The sequence below is a fragment of the Theropithecus gelada genome, chromosome 2, assembly GCF_003255815.1.
Source record: "Theropithecus gelada isolate Dixy chromosome 2, Tgel_1.0, whole genome shotgun sequence".
Classification (NCBI taxonomy): domain Eukaryota; kingdom Metazoa; phylum Chordata; class Mammalia; order Primates; family Cercopithecidae; genus Theropithecus; species Theropithecus gelada.
Genome location: NC_037669.1, coordinates 86,630,830 through 86,650,837, shown reverse-complemented (window position 1 = coordinate 86,650,837; position 20,008 = coordinate 86,630,830). Strand labels below are relative to the sequence as shown.

At 42.7% G+C, this 20,008-nt stretch overlaps 1 pseudogene; it reads right to left on the bottom strand.

Moving 5' to 3' along the window:
* Nucleotides 1-459: 459 nt before the first annotated feature.
* On the bottom strand, nucleotides 460-845 carry LOC112617402 (annotated as a pseudogene).
* Between the last annotated feature and the right edge of the window lie 19,163 nt (nucleotides 846-20,008).

Genomic DNA, 20,008 nt, shown 5'->3' with positions numbered 1-20,008 from the left:
GCCTTTTAATATTTGTAGGATCTATCCTTTCTTTCATTTGTAATAGTAACAGCTTATGTTTCCTTTCTTCTTGATCACCCTAACCAGGAGTTTACTGAGTCTATTAAATTTTTAAAATAAAACTTTTGGATGTGTTATTTTTGCATACTCTTTGTTTTCTATTTTCTTGATTTCTGCTTTATATTTATGATTTCTCTCACATATTTTGGGTTTAATTTGCTCTTTTTTTAGCTTCTTAAAATAGAAACTTAAAGAATTGATTTTAGATCTTTCTTCTTTCCTAATATAAGCAATAGACACTAAAAATTTCCCTCTAGGCACTGCATTGCTACATCCCACAAAATTTGATATAATATGTTTTTATTTCATTCAGTTTAAAAATATTTCTAATTTCCCTGTGATTTGTTTTTTTATTTAACAAAGTTTTGTTTTTCCAAATATACAGTCAGTTGGACCTGTTCATGCATCTTCACCAGCAACTGTGGCATCTCCACTTTTGGTATTTCTGGTGTAAATGACTTGAGCTCTGTGTTTTGAAACCAGTTTGATAAGTCCTTTACCAAGGAGCTCCTGAAGGGCTGTCCTAGCCAGGGAGCCTGAAATCTCCAATCTCTGAGAGACCACAGCTGGGGTTATAAACCTATAACTGGAAACTTCCTTACAGTGTTTGTCATACAAAGCTTCCTTACAGTAGAATTGTCAAACAAGACTTGGTTATTGAGCTTGTCCCAAACTTTGCCTTTGGACCACTTCTTTTTGGCTTTGCCCCTGGATTTGTTCACTGGGTTTTTGTCTTTTTTGGCTAACTTCCTGGGGTCTTTCTTCTTGTTATCCTTGGATAGCATTGCAAAGCTTACAGAGCAGTGGCAATCACTGCAGCCTGGCTGAGATGTCAGACGAAAAGCGGTTTCTTTGATGCATAGGTTATTTGAAAATGTGTTGTTTAATTTTCAAATATTTGGAAGGCTATAATAGATATCTTTTTGTTATTGATTTCTAATTTAATTTCAATGTGGTTAGAAAACAATGTATATTCTGTGGTTGTTGAGTTTAGTGTTCTATTTTATTTTTTTATTTGTTCTAGTTTTTTAGAGACAGAGTCTTGCTCTGTCACTCAGGCTGGAGTGCAGTGGTGTTCTCAGCCTCCCAAATAGATGGGACTACAGGCATGTGCCACCATGCCCAGCTAATTTTTAAATAGAGATGGGGTCTTGCTATGTTGCCCATGCTGGTCTCCAACTGCTGGCCTCAAGTGATCCTTCTACCTTGGCCTCTCAAAACTCTGGGATTATAGGCATGAGCCACCACATCTGGCCTAGTGTTCTATAAACATCAATTAGGTTAAAGTGGTTGATAGCATTGTTGACATATTCTACACCATTTTTGATTTTTAATAATCTCGTTGTTTTGTCAATTACTGAGAGGGGGTGTTAACATCTCTTTAACTATGATTGTGGATTTGTTTATTTCTCCGTTTAGCTGTTTCAGTTTTTGCTGTATGCATTTTGAAGCTCTGTTATTAAACACACATTTATAATTGCTATGTCTTTTGATGAAATGACCCTTTTGTCATTACGAAATATCGTTCTGTATTTTTGGTAGTCTGTCTTATCTTGAAGTCTATTTTGACTGATATTAATCTAGCCATTCCATATTTCTTATGATTAGTGTTTGCATGATATTTCTTTTACAGTTTTTAAGTTTTAAACCTATATGTGTCTTTGTATTTAATGTATCTCTTGCAGATAACATATAGTTGAATCACAACTTTTATGTAGTCTAAACAATCTATTTCTTTTTATTATAGCATTTAGTCAATCTACATTTAAGATAATTATTGATATGGTTGGATTTAGTTCTCTCATTTTTATTTGTTTTCCATTTTTCTGATATGACTTGTTTCTTGGTTCCACTTTTCTTGCCTTTTTTGGAATTAATATGGTTTAGTATTTCATTTTAATTCTTAGCTAGAGCTCTTTGCATATTTTTAGTGGTTACTCTTGGGATTAAAATACTTTTTTTTGATACTCTAGGGTACATGTGCAGAACGTGCAGGTTTGTTATAGGTATACACGTGACATGTTGGTTTGCTGCACCCATCAACCTGTCATCTACATTAGATATTTATCTTAATGCTATCCCTCCCTGATCTCCCCACCCCACTGTAGGCCGGGGGGTGTGTGATCCCCTTCTCCCCATGTCCATGTGTTCTCATTGTTCAACTCCCACTTATGAGTGAGAACATGCAGTGTTTGGTTTTCTGTTCTTGTGTTAGCTTGCTGAGAATGATGGTTTCTAGCTTCATTCATGTCCCTGCAAAGGACATCCTTTTTTATGGCTGCATAGTATTCCATGGTATATATGTGCTACATTTTCTTTAGCCAATCTATCACTGATGGGCATTTGGGTTGGTTCCAAGTCTTTGCTATTATGAACAGTGCCACAATAAACATATGTGTGCGTGTATCTTTGTAGTAGAATAATTTATAATCCTTTGGATATATACCCAGTAATGAGATTGCTAGGTCAAATGGTATTTCTAGTTCTAGATCCTTGAGGAGTTGCCACACTGTCTTCCACAATGGTTGAACTAATTTACACTCCCACCAAAAGTGTAAAAAATTAGTATTTCTCCATATCCTCTCCAGCATCTGTTGTTTCCTGACTTTTTAATGACTGCCATTCTAACTGGCATGAGATGGTATCTCATTGTGGTTTTGACTTGCATATCTCTAATGACCAGTGATGATGAGCATTTTTTCATGTTTGTTGGCTGCATAAATGTCTTCTGTTGAGAAGTGTCTGTTCATATCCTTTGCCCACTTTTTGATGGGGTTGTTTGTTTTTTTCTTGTAAATTTGTTTAAGTTCTTTACAGATTCTGGATATTAGCTCTTTGTCAGATGGATAGATTGCAAAAATTTTCTCCCATTCTGTAGGTTACCTGTTCACTTTGATGATAGTTTCTTTTGCTGTGCAGAAGCTCTTTAGTTTAATTAGATCCCATTTGTCAATTTTGGCTTTTGTTGCCGTTGCTTTTGGTTTAGTCATGAACTCCTTGCCCGTGCCTATGTCCTGAATGGTATTGTCTAGGTTTTCTTCTGGGGTTTTTATGGTTTTAGGTCTTATGTTTAAGTCTTTAATTCATCTTGAGTTAATTTTTGTATAAGGTGTAAGGAAAGGGTCCAATTTCAGCTTTCTGCATATGGCTAGCCAGTTTTCCCAACACCATTTATTAAATAGGGAATCCTTTTTATTGCCCTCTATATTGCTTGGGGAAATGCCCTCTATATTTTCTTAGTGATGTGTAGATTCTACTGAAAGAAAAATGAAAACCTGTTCACAGGCAATGTTGAAAGGATAACTTTCAACTTTTTAAAGGGTTGAAAATTTAAACTACTCTCCGTAGTTTCCTGAAAACACCCTCAAGCCTTTACTAATGAGGGTGAGGGCTGTGGCAGCCTTAAAGTTCAAGAGAAGGAAAATACATTAATTTTGAAGGTTTTCTCCTATCTCAGATCTTTCTGAGGAAAATAACATGAGGCCAGGTGTGGTGGCTCATACCTGTAATCCCAATACTTTGGGAGGCCAAGGCAGGAGGATCACTTGAGGCCAGGAGTCCAAGACCAGCCTGGGCAACATAAAGAGACCCCGTCTCCACAAAAAATAAAAACAAATAAAGCTCGGAGTGGTAGTGTGTGGCTGGAGTCCTAGCTACTTGGGAGGCTGAGGTAGGAGGATCACTTGAGCCTGGGAGTTTGTGGTTGCAGTGAGCTATGACTGTGCCGCTGCACTCCAGCCTGGGCAGCAGAGTGAGGCCCTGTCTCAAAAATAAAATAAAATAAAATAAAATAAAAAAATAAAAAAAAGAAAAGAAAAAAGAAAAATAGTAGGAAAGAATCACTTCACATATTTAGTGGCAGATCTGACCTGCCAGAGCCCTATTCGTCTTGACAATGAATCAGGTGATCTGGGTTCATGGCCACACTGCATACCGTCTGCTCATAGCAGCACCCACGGGTTCTCATCCTCAGTCAGTAGCTTTCTCAGCTTTCTCATGGACCTAGGAACTCCTCAGTGCCTAGAGGCAGCGGAGCACATAGATAGCCTCGTGTGCTCTGGAAATGTCTGTGTTTCTTTGTAGTCTCTGCCAGTCCAATCCCAGGATGGAGGGTGGATGTGGGAACCTCAGTTTTTTAATTAGCCTTTAGGGCATAGTCTGCTCTCCACACACTTGTCAAAACAAAGGGATCTTTTTTCTTCAGGGAATGGCATTAAGAAGCAGGAATTGGAGTCGTATACTCTACTCGTCCTGTTTGAAATAGCTTTTATCTGCTGTTTCATCAGTGATCTTTGACAGCTGATCTGCAGTTCTGGCTTAACCATTGACTAGTTGCATAACCTCAGCAAACTCACATCCCAGCATAATGAATTCAGTTTACTCCTTTATAAACTGGAAGTGTTAATATTTTCCCTGACCTACCTCAGAGGCTTAAAGGGTTGCATGGAGATGAAAACGCATTATCAAAATATAAAAATAAATTTTTACTATGAAGGCTTAGAAAAGTTTGTCTTAAGAAGAAGGGTAATTTTAAAAAAGAAGTCTTTGTTGCCTCCTGAGCGAGTACAGTTCTTGGGGTAGAAACGGAATATAGGACAATCTGGTACTGAGTCTGCTGAAGGCTGTGCTGCCACTGGCACATCTTCCCCTTCTCTCCTAACCTCGCTGCCCCAGGAGTGGAGACAGTCATGACACTGGGCAGACCAGCCCTCCTCTGTGCTGCTGGCCACCTATGCTGCACAGTCTTGTCAGAGAGCTGACAATCAGCTCCCTGCTGCTTTCTCATCTTTAAAAGTCCAATTAAACATCTCTGGCCACAGCGTGATAAAGGTCTGGGCTCCACACAGTGGAATGTCACCTGAGGTGGCATTAGGAAACCAGAAAAGAAAGAAAAGCCCTTTTATCTTGGAAAGATCATGTCCCAGTTCCTTAAAGTGTAGAATCGTTGTTCACACTGAGCAATCGCCCAACTCAATTCCAAACGTCAAGATATCAAAGGGCATGCAGGAGATTTAACCGTGTCCACATGGACTCATGTGCCCAAGAAGCAATCTGGTGGCTTAAGAATTAGCAAAGGCATAAGGTATGTGTGAGAAACAGTGAGTCTGAGTGGAAAGTTCCAGTAGGGAGGGATGCTGGAAGGCTAGGTTAGGGCCAGATTGCAGAGGACCTTGATGCCAGGGGTAAAAAGGTGAACTCTGCTTCAGCTGGATAATCAGGAGTCGTACATGGGATTGTAGGGCCTGGTCCCTGGTGGAAGGCAAGAAGATTCTGCTATTGACAGGGTGTCCTACCTTGTAGATTGCCCTCTTATAACATCTTGCCATTAAATGTTTCCTGAGGTTTATCCAGCCCAACTAATCACTGTGCATCAGCACATTGTCTGCTTGATGCAGTGGTGGCTCCCTTAAACGTTTAGGAAGTTGCTACATCTGGAAGGATAAAAAACTCAGAAATATGGCCTGGTGCGGTAGCTCACGCCTGTAATCCTAGCACTTTGGGAGGCTGAGGTGGGCAGATTGCCTGAGCTCAGGAGTTCAAGACCAGCCTAGGCAACATGGCGAAACCCTGTCTCCACTAAAAATATAAAAAATTAGCTGGGCATGGTGGTGTGCACCTGTAATCCCAGCTACTCGGGAGGCTGAGGCACGAGAATTGCTTGAACTCGGAGGCAGAGGTTGCAGTGAGCTGAATTCATGCCACTGCACTCCAGCCTGGGTGACAGAGTAAGACTCTGTCTCAAAACGAAACAAAACAAAACAACTCAGAAATATGGACTTTGGTCCTGAACCTGCTATTGATCGATTGGGTATCTGTGGAAGCTCTTTCTCTTATCAGGACTTCAGCTTCTACCAGAAAAATCTGGGGAGAGAGGGATGGTGAGACCAAGTGATCTCTTAAGTTTCTCTTCACTTGAATGTTCTTAGGAATAGCTTCAGTTGCTGACATGTCTGCAGTTGATTACAATTTGCCTCCCATGTCCCTAGGATCATTCTGCTGGACCAAGTTTCTGAGGAGCTTTTTTTTTTTTTTAGAAAGGGAAAATGACTTGCCAGCAGTTACAAGATGTGCCCAGTTTCCATATCTCTCTCGGTCCAGTTTTCTTTCTGCTGTCAGCTGCAGAGCTTAGGACATGACGGGAGGATCGCTGTACTTTCTATAGCGCTGAGATTAGAGGAAAAAGGGATTAATAAACCATGGAGTGTTTGGGGAAGACTAAATGGTAGATAAAGGCTTGGGCCCTTTGGATCCTGATGGAGGGGTGAGGATGCAGAGAGTTCTCACTAGGTAGAGAGAAGGGAGTCAGGCATTCCAAGTAAACCAGGATGGTGAGGAAGGGTCCGTGTCTGGACGTGTCAGGAGCTGGCTTGGTGCAAGAAGGAAGCAGCAGGAAATGAGGCCAGGACCTTAAAATCAGGCAGAATGGGAGGTTAGACTTGATGCTCTAGGACCCTGATACCCAAAGTGTGGCCTTGGAACTAGAAACATCAACATCACCTGGGAGCATGTTAGAAATGGAGAATCTCAGCCGGGCATGGTGGCTCACAGCTGTAATCCCAGCACTTTGGGAAGCGGAGGCAGGTGGATCACTTGAGGTCAGGAGTTCAAGGCCAGACTGGCCAACATCATGAAACCCCACCTCTACTAAAAATACAAAAATTAGCCAGATGTGGTGGCACGCACCTGTAATCCCAGCTGCTCGGGAGGCTGAGGCAGGAGAATTGCTTGAATCTGGGAGGTGAAGGCTGCAGTGAGCTGAGATCGCACCACTGCACTCCAGCCTGGGGGACAGAGCAAGACCCTGTCTCAAAAATAAAAAATAAAAACAAACAAAAAAAGAAATGCTGAATCTCAGGCCCAGCTTAGCCCTGCTGAATCCACATCTACATTTTAACAAGATCCAAAGGTGACTTCATACCCCTTCAAGTCTGAAAACTGCTGTAGTTCAGGACATTTGTTCTCAGTGGTACTGACCACTGGTCCCCACCCCCAGGGCCCCTGAATCAGAATTTTCTAGGGATGGGGCTTGGGCACTGGAAGTTTTAAGGAGCCCTAACCTATAGACAGGGCTGAGAACTACTGTTTTCATGGTTATAAAGCAAGAATGACAATGTCAGTTCACAGAAGAACATTTAATAAGGATCAGATAGGCAACAGTATGAAGAGTGTACTCAAGAACAGAAATTAATAGCAACGAACCAAATGTGCAAAGTGAAGAAAACAGCTCCGTCATGTTGAGTCCTGAGAGTTGAGAACATGGCTGTGCTAGAAGTTGCTATGGGGAGCTGGTTTGTAGAGGATAATGAGAAGTGAATTTGGTTTTATACATTTCCACTTAAATTTGATGGTGGCAACATCTGCCAGGAATTAGATGATGTGGCACTGAGCTTAGGTTAAAGGGCAGGACTGGAAGTTTGAATTGTAATTTATTATCACTAAGGTGGAAGCTGGAGTCATATAAATGATACAAGATAACCGGATAACAGAATAAAGGCTTTTGTTGTGTATAAATTAGAATTGTAGGCTTGGAAGAAATTTTAGATAACTTTAGGCTAAATGGCTATGCATGAACCAAGTGTACTGGCCTTAGTGACAGAGCAAGGGATGTCTTTTCAGCTTGGCCATAGCAATCCTCTGCTTGGCGTCAGTGAAGAACCATGGCCTGGGCCACCTTCAGAGCCCTGTGGGGCTCATTACCAGAAGGGCCTGGCCTATGTGAAGTTCCCCTGCCAACTCTGTGACTCATCCACACACTTCCACAGTGATATTTTCAAAGTACAATTATGTGTAGCAGAATGTCTTTTCCATGGCTGACAATGTTGCCCATCTGTGAAGTCATTAAGCTCTTGTGCTCTAAAAGCAGGGAGGAGGTAAACAGTGGCAGCAAATTGGGAACCTGCTTGAATGATGGGAGCCTGGGATTCACACTGTATGCCAGGGCTCTGGATCCCTGATAACCTTCTCTTTAAGGGAGTATGGGAGTTGAGCATCAATGCATGGTTCATCCCTGCAGTTGGGTGCAAACCAGATTGAAAATACACACTGGGGACAGGTGCAGTGGCTCATGCCTGTAATCCCAGCACTTTGAGAGGCCAAGGTGGGAGGATCGCTTGAGACCAGGAGTTCAAGACCAGCCTGGGAAACACAGTGAGACCCTGTCTCTACAAAAATAAAAATTAAAAAATTAGCTAAGTGTGGTGGCTTGCTCCTGTTGTCCCAGCTACTCAGGAGGCTGAGGCAGGAGGATTGCTTGAGCCCAGGAGGTTGAGGCTGAAGTGAGCCGTGATCATTGCACAACAGCCTAGGTGACAGAGTGAGACACTGTTTCTAAAAAAATTAAATTAAATTAAAAATGAAAATGCACATAGATGAAAGAAGCAGGCTTGGAATTGGAAAACCAGGATTCAAATCTAAGTTCTGCCATGTATTGGCAGTAGCCAAGTCCAGGTTTCCTCCTTAGTAAATTAAGAATTTTATCTTTTTCTTAGGACTGTAGTGAGCAAATGAACATTGTATGTGAGAGTGCTTTGCAAACTATAAGGTACAATATAAATATAATACTTTTTAAAAAAAGGGATGTATAGACAGGTGAGGAAGAAGAGAACCAAATAGAATTGGAAGATCTACTGATCTATTTCCATGTTAATTTGGTGGTGGGGGTAGGGTTAGGAGGGTGGGGCTTGGGGGTGAGGCTTTTAATCTTTCCTAGTGTCCCAAAAGGCAGGAATCTGCCCATTTACTTCTATCTTTGTTAAGGTCTACTCATTCTTCCTCCTTCAGCCTCCACAGTCAATCCTTAAGGTTTTCATGCACCTACAATGTACACCTGGTTATGTGTGCACACCTGGCCCTTGGCAAAATTATGGAGAAAGCAAAGTTGCCTATAGTGACCCTAGATATCCCCTTTGGAGTAGTCTTCTCAAAGCAGGTGTAGACATTCCACTTCCTGAGAACAGGGTGCTCATATCCTCTTTCTTCCATCTCTAACCCGAGAAGTAAAGGGCTTGTTATGATATTCCAGGGATATTTGCATTCAGATGGAGGACTCAAGCTTTAAGCTATGATGTTGGAATTTCTGGCATCAGTGAACTGGGTGGAAAAGTGTAGAATTTGATCTTTTCGGTATCCTTGAAACCATAACACACAGTCTTCCATCAGGTCATTGGGCTAGCTTTGTGGAGGAACATTTTCCAGCCCTCAAAGCTGTCATAAATTGTATTATTTACATGATAAGTCCTACAAGATTCTGTGAAACAGATCCAGTTGCATTACTTTGTAGGGATTTTATGAGAATCAAGAAAAGAACGAAGAGAATAAGCTATTGTGCTTTTCACATGATAAGTACTATTGAAACACAAGGGCATTAACATTCCTTATGCTGCCAGAATCTATTCTACAACCAGAAGAAATCTTACAAAAAGCAATTCATCTGTACAGTGCAATGTCTTCAAACTTTAGAATGAATCAGAATCACTTGGAGGGTTTGTTGAGACACAGATTGCTGGGCCCCACCCCTAGAGTTTCTGATTTAGTAGGTCTGAGGTGAGTTGCAGAATTGGGATTTCTATCAAGTTCTCAGATGATGCAGCTGCTGCTGTCAGGGCAACTACACTGAAAACCATGGGTCTTGTGGTTTATTATGGATTTGGAGACAGAGTCTTGCTCTGTTTCCCAGGCTGCAGTGCAGTGGCATGGTCATAGTCACTGCAGCCTCCACCTCCTGGGCTCAAGCAATCCTCTCACCTCAGCTTCCTGAGTAGCTGGGACTAGAGGCATGCACCACCATGCCTCCACACCTTGCTCTCTCTCTCTCTCCATATATATATATACATATATATATATTTTGTAGAGACAGAGTCTCACTATGTTGCCCAGGCTGGTTTTGAACTCCTAGCCTCAAGTGATTCTCCCACCTTGGTCTCCCCAAATACTAGGATTGCATGAGTTAGCCACCACACCTGGCCATTATTCTAGTTCTAAATTGTACCATTGCAGAGTTCTAGGATGTCAACTAAGTGTGGCCAGGAAGAGAACCTTGATATTCTGCCTCTTCTTGTTAAATCTTCCTTAGGATGATGACCTTGCCTTTAGCTGTCTCTGGTGAGCTATAATAATTGGGGCACTTTGGAGATTCATGAAGAAGTATTTGGAGGAGTAAGTAAAGGGACTAGAGGGAAGAAATTTCCAAGAAGAAAGGTCTATGGGTGATGAAAGGAACCCTGTTAGGACCGAGGAGCTGGGAAAGGAAGCCAAGGAGAGGCCTGACGAAGGAAAGGGAGGCAAGCTATGGGTAGAAAGTTCAGAATCCTGCAAGACCTTTTTATACCACTTAAATATTTAGCTTCCTGGGACAAGATGTCCAATCTTCTATCTTTTGGCTACTCTGTCACATCATTAAAGGTCTAGTCTGTCTGTGATGTAGTGTGTTTGCAAAAACTCTCCCATACACCCTGGCATTCTTTGTTAATTGCCATTAAAGTCATGTCAGGTTTTGAAAATTTATGGTGCTCTCGACACTGTTCCCTTTCAGCCTCACGTGTTCCTTGTATTTATCACAATGGAACACTAACAAATATTTATTCAGTTTTATAGACATGTTGACAATAAAGACTACCATGTGTGTCTCCCTGCCATGGTGATTATTTTGCTCAATACGTGATTGACTGAGATTCTTCAGTGTATTATAAACACACATTAAAAATAGCAACATAAAAAAGATAAAACAGAAAAACGGAAAGTTCCATATTTCTGGATGGAATACCGTGCCAACCTGGTTATTAGGACACCAAACAGATAATCCTTAGTGAGTTGTCTAAGTTTGTATAACGATTCTTCTTCAAATAAGTAGTTTTGGATCGTATAACCTTCCTCTTCAAGTTTCTCAAATTAGAACCTTTTAAAAAGTATTTTTTCCCCTGTGTGTTTGTTCCAATAACCTAGGAAGTATAAAGTTTGGCTATTTTATCAAATTTTCAAACCCACAGTCCAATTCCAATTTTTAGCATCCATTTTTAACCATAAGCATGAAGCTGTGAGAGGTCACTGCATTTTCATATTGCATTTTTGTCAAACAGAAAGAAAACGTTACTAAAGTGGCCAAGTCCTCTCTACTGTGTTAAAAGGGAGTAGAGGGGTGGTGCTTATTTCAGAGGGTCTTATTAGACAACTGAGATTACAAAAGGTCAATATTTTTAATGATTTCCTATTTAATGCTCCACCAAAGTACTGGTTTAAAAGTTTAACAAGCTTATGTCAGTATTAAGGATTTGTGACTTAGTGATTTTTTTTTTTTTTTTTTTTTTTTGAGTAGTAAGAAAGGTAAACAGGTCCACATACACGGTAGGTGCCAAGTCTGAGAGATACTGGTGCCATTTAAACATCAGTTTTGTTTTGTGAATTAAATATTTTAACAACTGCTCTGAAGAAACAAAAAGGTAACTCTAATGTTTGAACTATAAAATTTCTGACGTTTATTGACTTTCTGGATCTCCCTAACAACTTCCTGTCCTCATAAATTTGCTCCTGTGGTTGATTGGATGCAGATCTGTGTGATTTTTTCATTGCAGCGTGTGACTACACCAGTTTTATTTCCAGTAGCTAGCTTATGCTTTTAACCTGGAGATGGCTATGTAGTGGTGTTGACTGAAACCAGTGTTGTGTGGGGTGTGCGTGCACCTATAATTACATTCAGCATGAGACACAGGGCTGCATTTATGTGCATGTGTTTAACTATCTATTTCACTATGATCTCTGTCCTGCTTTGGGGTTGTCAGCATTGATTACTGAATCTTAAATACTAAATAACAGAAATTAAAATTAAGCAAAATTCAAAGACTTACTAATAAAACCACTGTGTTCAGTTGCTTTGGGACTGTATTTGAACGACAGAATGCACTTAACAAAAAGGAGAGCCATTACAGTGGATTGTATTAGGTTGATGCAAAAGTAATTGTACTAACCTAATATTTTAATTGAGGTGGTGAGTTAAGTTCTAAAGTCAGGATATAAAGGTAAAAACTAAGACCAGTCAAAGGAGGGACAGACTCCTGCCAGCACCACTTAAGTGGCTCCCTCCGTCTCTCTGTAACTGAGTATATTTAAATTCACATAAGTTATATGATTTAACTTGATGGTATGTGTCAGAAGCTCTGAAACAGTATTTTAAATGTTTGCAATACATAAACAAGATGGGTGATATTATTTCTGTTTTAAAGGTGAGAAAACTGAGGCCCTAAGAGGGTAAGTGACATCCCCCAAACAACATAGCTAGCAGCTGGCAGAGCCAGGATTTGAGCCCAGTTCTATGTGGCTCCAAAGTCTAGGCTCTCCAATATGCCATCCTAGAATGTGAAGAACTCTTAGAGATCATGTCTTATAACCAGTTTATTCCACAGATGGGAAACTTCAGACTTATTCCCTCCTTTCAGTTAGCATGGATAATGGGGTGTTGACTGCATATACTAGACTCTGCCAGGATTTCCCAACTCTGGAAGTGGAAAGTACTTGATGCATCAGAGAGTGATGGATAAGATTTAAGAATTGGGTCAAAGGGGATGGGAATGAACCAGTTAAAGCAATTGGAATTACTTTGTCTGATGTGAAATGTAAATCCTGTTCTTCGAGTGAACAGTCACTTGATGGAGGATAAAGACCAGCTGGACTCTATGCAATGAGGCCGAAGCCAGAAGAAAGGACTTTAAATTTTGCTGGGTGAGGCCTAAGTCAGTTGTAATGGAGAAGTCCTGACGATGGTGGGGGATGGCAGTGGATGGGGAGAGTAGCGAGTTAGCACCATGGGGTAGGGGACCTCACTAGACAGGGAGCTGCCCTCTGCTAGCTTCCTGTTTTCCCTGCCCAATCTCAGAGTAGTGCTGCCCTTCAGAATAACTAAAGAAATTCATCAACAAATCTTGTATTGATTAAGACAAAAAGTGACATCTTCTGAATGGACCCATCAGACCTTTCTGTACTCTACAAATCTTTTCACTCTCTGATCTACCTTGCCCACTAAGGTTAGAGCTATTTTCATGAAGTACAACTGATACCATTTCTCTGCTCAAAAATGACCCAAAGCAGCCTGAGCAGCTGTTTTCAAAGTGTGGTCTATGATCCCCTGGAGGTAAGGTGGCCAATTGTGGCAAATAAAAATAGAGAAAGCCCAAGGAAATTTGAGTTGAGTTTCAAATAAACAGCTTTTTTTTTTTTTTTTTTTTTTTTTTTTTTTTAGTGTAAGTATGCCCCATGCAACATTTGGGTATCCTGTATTTTATCTGGTAACCCTACCTGGGGGACCAAAAGGCCCTTTCTTTGAGGTCAAGACTATTTTCATGGTAACATTAAGACTTATTTGTCTTCCCTAATGTGTTGACATTGCACTGATGGTACAAAATCAACAGTGTTTAAAACTGCTGGTGTCTTAGCATGAATCAGGGCAGTGACACCAAAGTGTGCTGGTGGATGCTGCCTTTTTCTCTGTCATGCACTCACAGTAAAAAAAAAAAAAAAAAAAAAAAAGCCAGTTTTACTTAATAATCTCCTTGGTGAAGCAGTAAAAATAATTAACTTTATTAAATCTTAATCCTTGGGTAGATGTCTTTTTAATATTCTGAGTAACAAATTAGGACAAATGCATAAAGCATTTCTGCTGTATACGACTGCCTCGCTTGTGTGATGGTTTGAGGTAGGAGGCTGGATGGCTTACTTTTTCGTGGAACACCATTTTTACTGAAAAACTATGTTTATTCAGACCTAAGTATTTGGCAGTTATTTTCTTGAAAATGAATGAAGTAAGCCTGTTACCTTAAAGAAAATCTTGACAGTGTTTGTGCCAATTACAAAATTTCAGCTTTCAAGTGAAAATTAGAGTTTTGAAAAACTTCTGTCTACCACAGAGAGCTTGACAGTTTCCCAATACTTAAAGACTTTCTGATGAGATTGGTGGTGATAACAATGAATGTGGCTTTTTGATATGGTATAATGAAATGTGTCAACATTTGGAAAACCTGTGTAACTCAGTGAACCAGGATTTTCCAGATGACCAATGCATAATGTTACCAAATCATGCATGGGTAAAAGATCCATTCAAACTGTGAAATAGACTGATAGAATTTAATGTAACATTGTAAAAAGTTTCACTGACATGGTTTGAAATTACACATGTCAACTAACTTTTACAAGTCAAGTTTTGGCCTCATGGCAAAGAATAATACCCACGATTATCTGAAAAGGCGACTGAAACAGTCCTCCTTTTTCCAACTATATACCTGTGTGAGGCTGAATACTCTTCATGTACTTCAGTCCAAACATTCTATCACTACTGATTGAACGCAGGAGCACAAAGGAGAATCCAGCTGTCTTCAGCCAGAGAGTAAAGAGATTTGCAAACAATGAGAACACCACTCTTCTCACCATTTTGTTCTGGAAAACAGTTACTTTTCATTTTTAAAAGTATGTTAGAACACGCAATGGGCTGGTAACTATTTTCAAGTGAATTATAAATGATTTAAAAAATGTTCTAAGCCGGGTGCAGTGGCTCATCCCCGTAATCCCAGCACTTCGGGAGGCTGAGGCAGGAGAATGATTTGACAAAGTGAGACCCCATCTCTACAAAAAAATTTTTTAAAAGGTTGCAGTGAGCTGTGATTGTGCCACTACACTCCAGCCTGGGTGACAGAGTGAGACCCTGTCTCTGAAAAACAAAAACAGAAACGAAAAGCTCTTTGTTAGGACTCTAGAGACGTCCTGAGATTAAAAAAAAAAAAAAAAAAAAAAAAAAAAATCAGAACTGCTGGTGTAGGGTAACACCTAGACTGCTGAGCCAGACACTAGGGTCCTGACACCAGCCACTCTGTGCTGCCTTTGCAACCTTCCTTACCACCACTATCTCCTAAGGCCCCTAGGTCCCAGCCTAACCATCTACTTATTAATTTCTGCACGTACTCTGGACTTCTCAGCCTGACTTTGTGCATGCCATTCCTCTACTTGGAACACATGTCCCCACCCACTTAATCTGCCTGTTCTGGTGGTTAGTGGGTCAAGGCTATCCCCTCTTAGCACCAGGACCTGTGGATGGAGGAACTCATTCAAACCCAACTTCACAGTTTGTTTAAGGATATGTTCTGCATATACCCTTCGGGATCTGTTTATCTTTCTTAATTAGAATTCCTGGTGTGCCAAAGACCCAATTGTCCCTCTGTTTTATATTTTTATCATCTCAGGGCCAAGTGTGCTACCATAAACTTTATGGGATTTTTGTTAATTTCAGCTGACAATTTCTGGTGATCTATATGGGCTTTTATGATCCTATGCAGATTAATCGGAGTATTTAGTATCCACTGTGAGCATAACACTTAGCAGCGGGGGTAGGGGGTTAAGGAGGTGATCCTTGCTTAAGGACCCACACTGGTTGGAGAGACAGGATTTATAGCCAAGAAGCAATCACACAAGACACAAGAATGTATGTCATCAAAGGGAAAGCCAGGTGCTGCAGGCCTTTAGGGAAGGGGAGGTAGGGGTGGGGGCACACCAGTGTCCATAGCAGCAGGAGCGATCAGAGAAGGCCTCTGGAGGAGGCAGAGACTTGACTGAGGCTTGTTCAATGGAGAGGGGTTAGTGAGAGGTCAGCAAGTCAGCAAGGTAGGGATTCCAGGTCAGCGAATAAACAGGAACCAAAGCAGAGAGTCAGAAATGAGCACAGCATGTTCACAGTCTAATGAGGAGACTGCAGACCACAGTTGAAAGTGAATGGTGCGAGATGATAAGGTTGAACGCTAGTCAGAGGAGTTTAGGTTGAATGTGGAAGGAAGGAGGAAGCAAACATATTTTGGTTAGGGAAGGGACATGGTGTGTTTTGAACAAGATGGATTATTTGTGGGAGGAAAAATGGAGAATGGGCATCTTGTGCATGACCTGGGGTGTGAGACGGTGAGGTTCTGGATTGGGCCGTCAGCAAGGTATTTTGAAATGCAGTGCAGGCAGGTAACCATGTCCGGCATGCCAGCTCAGTGCCTTCAAGTGGGAGTGCTTTATAAATAAGGTCATGGAGATTAAGACCCCACAATAGTGTGTTAGCAGCATTAACTGGGTTATAGCACATGTAGCTGATTTAGAGCTGAAATCTTTTGTTTTAACCTTTCCTCATGTCTTGTTGGCTCAGCCACTAAGTAATTGCGTGTGGTTTTGGGCAAGCTACTTAACTCCTCAGTGCCTTGGTTTTGTTGTCTGTAAAACAAGGTTTTTTTTTTTTTTTTTTTTTTTTTTAAGAGTCTTGCTCTATATAGCCCAAGCTGGAGTGCAGTGTACGATCTCTGCTCACTGCAACCTCTGCCTCCCAGGTTCAAGCAATTCTCCTGCCTCAGTCACCCGAGTAGCTGGGACTTAAGGCACATGCCACCACCCCTGGCTAATTTTTGTAATTTTAGTAGAGACGGGTTTCACCATGTTGGCCAGGCTGGTCTCAAACTCATGGACTCAAGCCTGCCTTTGCCTCCCAAAGTGCTGGGATTATAGGTGTGAGCCACTGTGCCTGGCCAAAATGAGGGTTTTATAGTACCTCACAGGCTTGTTATGAGAATTAAATGAGTTAGTACATATAAAGTGCCTACCCTAGAAACTGGCACACAGGAAGCCTTTAAAAAATCTTCTTATTTATTTATTCAGTAGTCTGCATTATCATGGGGATAGAAATATTTAAATTACCCAGTGGGCCAACGCATCCAGAGCTGTGCTGAATCAAGGCCCTCAAAAAAAAAAAAAAAAAAAAAAAAAAAAAAAAGGCTTGCTGGAGACATCGCCAAGATGAGACTCATTCAGAAACTGGGATGGAATGTCAGAAACGCCAATTCAAGGCTGAGCAGTGGCTCATGCCCATAATCCCAGCACGCTGGGAGGCTGAGGCAGGAGAACTGCTTGAAGCCAGGGCTTGCAGGTTACAGTTAACTATGATCACACCACTGCACTCCAATCTGGGCAACACAGTGAGACCCTGTTTCTAAAAATAATTAAAAAACCCAACACCCTCCTGCAATACCATAAATTTGTTAAGATCTAACGCATAAAACCTGGAGACCCAAACCACAATTTAATCATGTCACTTTTGAGCTAAAACACCTTCACTGGCTCTCACTGCCAAGAAATTGAATCTCCTCTTCTTAGCCAGCCAGCCTTCCTCCACAGATCTGGGTTGGCCTTTCCAGCCTCCTCCTCCTCTAGCCCAGGTGGTCTTCGCCTCAACCACACTGTGCTCCTGGTCATCTCCCCTGTGCCTTTGCTCTTACCCCCAAAGCTCATTCCTCATACATCATGTATGCCCTGTAAAAGTAGTCACCTGTTTTTAATAGACTTTATTTTTTTAAGAGCAGTTTTAGGTTTACAGAAAAATTTTGCAGCAAGGACAGAATTCCCATATATTCCCTCCCCCAACAGTTTCTCCTATTAACATCTTGCACTGGTGGGCTACACGATATACACAGTTATAACACTGGTACACCCCAGTGTTATAATTGATGAACCAATATTGTGGTACTACCATTAACAAAAGTCTATAGTTTGCATTAGGGTTTATGCTTTGTGGTGTACAGTTCAATGGGTTTTTGACAAATGCATAATGTCCTATATCCATCATGGCAGTATCATAAAGAATAGCTTCACTGCCCTAAAATTCCCTGTACGCCACCTATTCATCCCTCTTTCTCCTGGACAGTTTCTAAGAATCAGTTCAAATGCCCTCTCTTCTGTGAAAACGTCTCAGTTCCCTCAGTTACAATTAATCTGTCTGATGCTTGTATAGTGCTTTTTCATACTTGTTATAGCTGTTATGTTTGCATGGCATGAAAGAAGTATACACAGCCAGGCGTGCAGTGGCTCACGGCTGTAATTCCAGCACTTTGGGAGGCCGAGACAGGCATATCACCTGAGGTCAGGAGTTCAATACCAGCCTGGCCAACACGGTGAAACCCCCGTCTCTACTAAAAATACGAAGATTAGCCGAGAGTGGTGGCGCATGCCTGTAGTCCCAGCTACTCAGGAGGCTGAGGCAGGAGAATCTCTCTTGAACTCAAGAGGCGGAGGTTACAGTGAGCCGAGATTGCATCACTGCATTCTAGCATGGACAACACAGTGAGCAAGACTCTGTCTCAAAAAAAAAAAAAAAAAAAGCATACACACTTTTCTTCTGTCATTAGATTGTCCTTGAGGAAGGAAGTGTGCCACAGATTTGTCCTGACATCTAGACCAGACCCTTAGTCTTAACTGGTGCCTTATGAATGCTGGCTGCACTGAACTGAACCATGAGCAAATACGGTTCGGCTCAGTCATCCACTACATACAGTGTTTTTCCCTCTAGACAGGAGCTGCCCTTTGCAAATCTCCCCCACCCTAAATCCGAGCCAGCGAAGGTATCATAAAACAAACTTGCTCACGGGATTTTGTAGAAAAGGCCTCAAGAGGCAAGGCTTTAGACCAAGACTTCTGAAAGTGACATATGTACTTGTGAATTTCATACATGCTCCTTGGATGGGCAGTTTCTTTGGAGGGAACCGTCTTCTATCCCTTAAGATTTTGGATCAGAAGCAGCCATAGGAGAGGTGGCCCAGGCCAGCTTTATATTGTTATTAGACCACAGGGCGATTTCTCGCCTCGCCAGTCTCCAAAAACAAAGCACAAAAAAGGACAAGAGCCTGGTTGTTTTCACCTCACGGACCAGACACCCCCTCAGGAAGGCCCCTGGAGAGTCTTCTATCTGGTCCCCAGTCTCTCTGCCCAGGTGCCCCCCAACAATTGAGGATGACTAGTGTCCTCTGGGTAAGGAGCACCTTCCCATAAACACTTATTTTTCTTAATTCACGCTGAGTTTTTACTTTATTTTTGCTTTAAAGTCACTGTTCTGAAACGTTCTAAAACGCCGTAGGAACATGCAGATCGGAAAAGCAAATAAATCGAATCCTGTGAAGTAACAAAGCAGACACCCTTCTCCTAACACCCAGCACAAAGCTAAATGAAAAATATCAGTCATCCACCAGATAAAGTATTTTCCCCTCTAGACAGGAGCTGCCGTTTGCAAACCTCCCCCACCCTAAATCCGAGCCAGCGAAGGTATCAAAAAACAAACTATTCCCTTCAGCTCCCCAGACTGGAGGCAAGTTTCAGCAGCACTGTCTATTTCCTTGAGCAACACAAGCGGTTTGAAAGACCTTGGCTTTGACTTCCCTGTACCTGCCTCTAAACACACATGGGGGCGGGTTGGGGCGGGGGGAGATATTGCCCCCCATCCCCGCTGCCCTCCGCGACGCCAGGCCAGGCGCAGGGCAGCGGAGAAGTTGGGGGGCGCCCTGGATTCGCGATTCCAGCTGCAGGCAGTTACCTGGGGCACTGAGTGCTCTCTACAGAGCCGGGCTACCCCATCCCCCCATTCCAGAAAGGGCCCGAGGAAAGGAGGGGGCGCCTGCCCCGCTCCGGAGCAGCCAGGGAGCCCGACCGAGCCGTGACGAGGGTGCACTCGGAGACCGCAGCCGCTACCGCCCGCTAGCACCTGTGCTCCCAGGGGGCGGGGCCTCCTCCAGGTGTGCTCAGAGGGAGGCCGGCGCGGAGTCGGGGCGGGCGCTGGAGCCGGAGCTTTTCCCCCAGCCCAGAAATGCGCGGGGAGGAGCGGTTCATCCGCACCCCAGCGCCGCGCGAGCCACTGGCGCCGCCCGCCTCCTCCGGGTCCCGAGGGGAGAGCGCACCGTGCGGCGCGGAGGGGGTTAACCGGGCAGCCCGCGGCTGGAGCGCGCTTAACCCTTTGGAGCCCGCAGGTCAGCCGGACCAGGCCGGCGTGGCGGCACCCCGAGTCCCACGCGGCGGCCACCCCGAGCGCGCAGGCGGTGCCGGGCAGAACCACGCGCCGGGCTGCCGACCCGCCGGGGCGCGGCGCGGGCCGTGGGCGGCTCGGGGCGGGCGGGGGGCGGGGGAC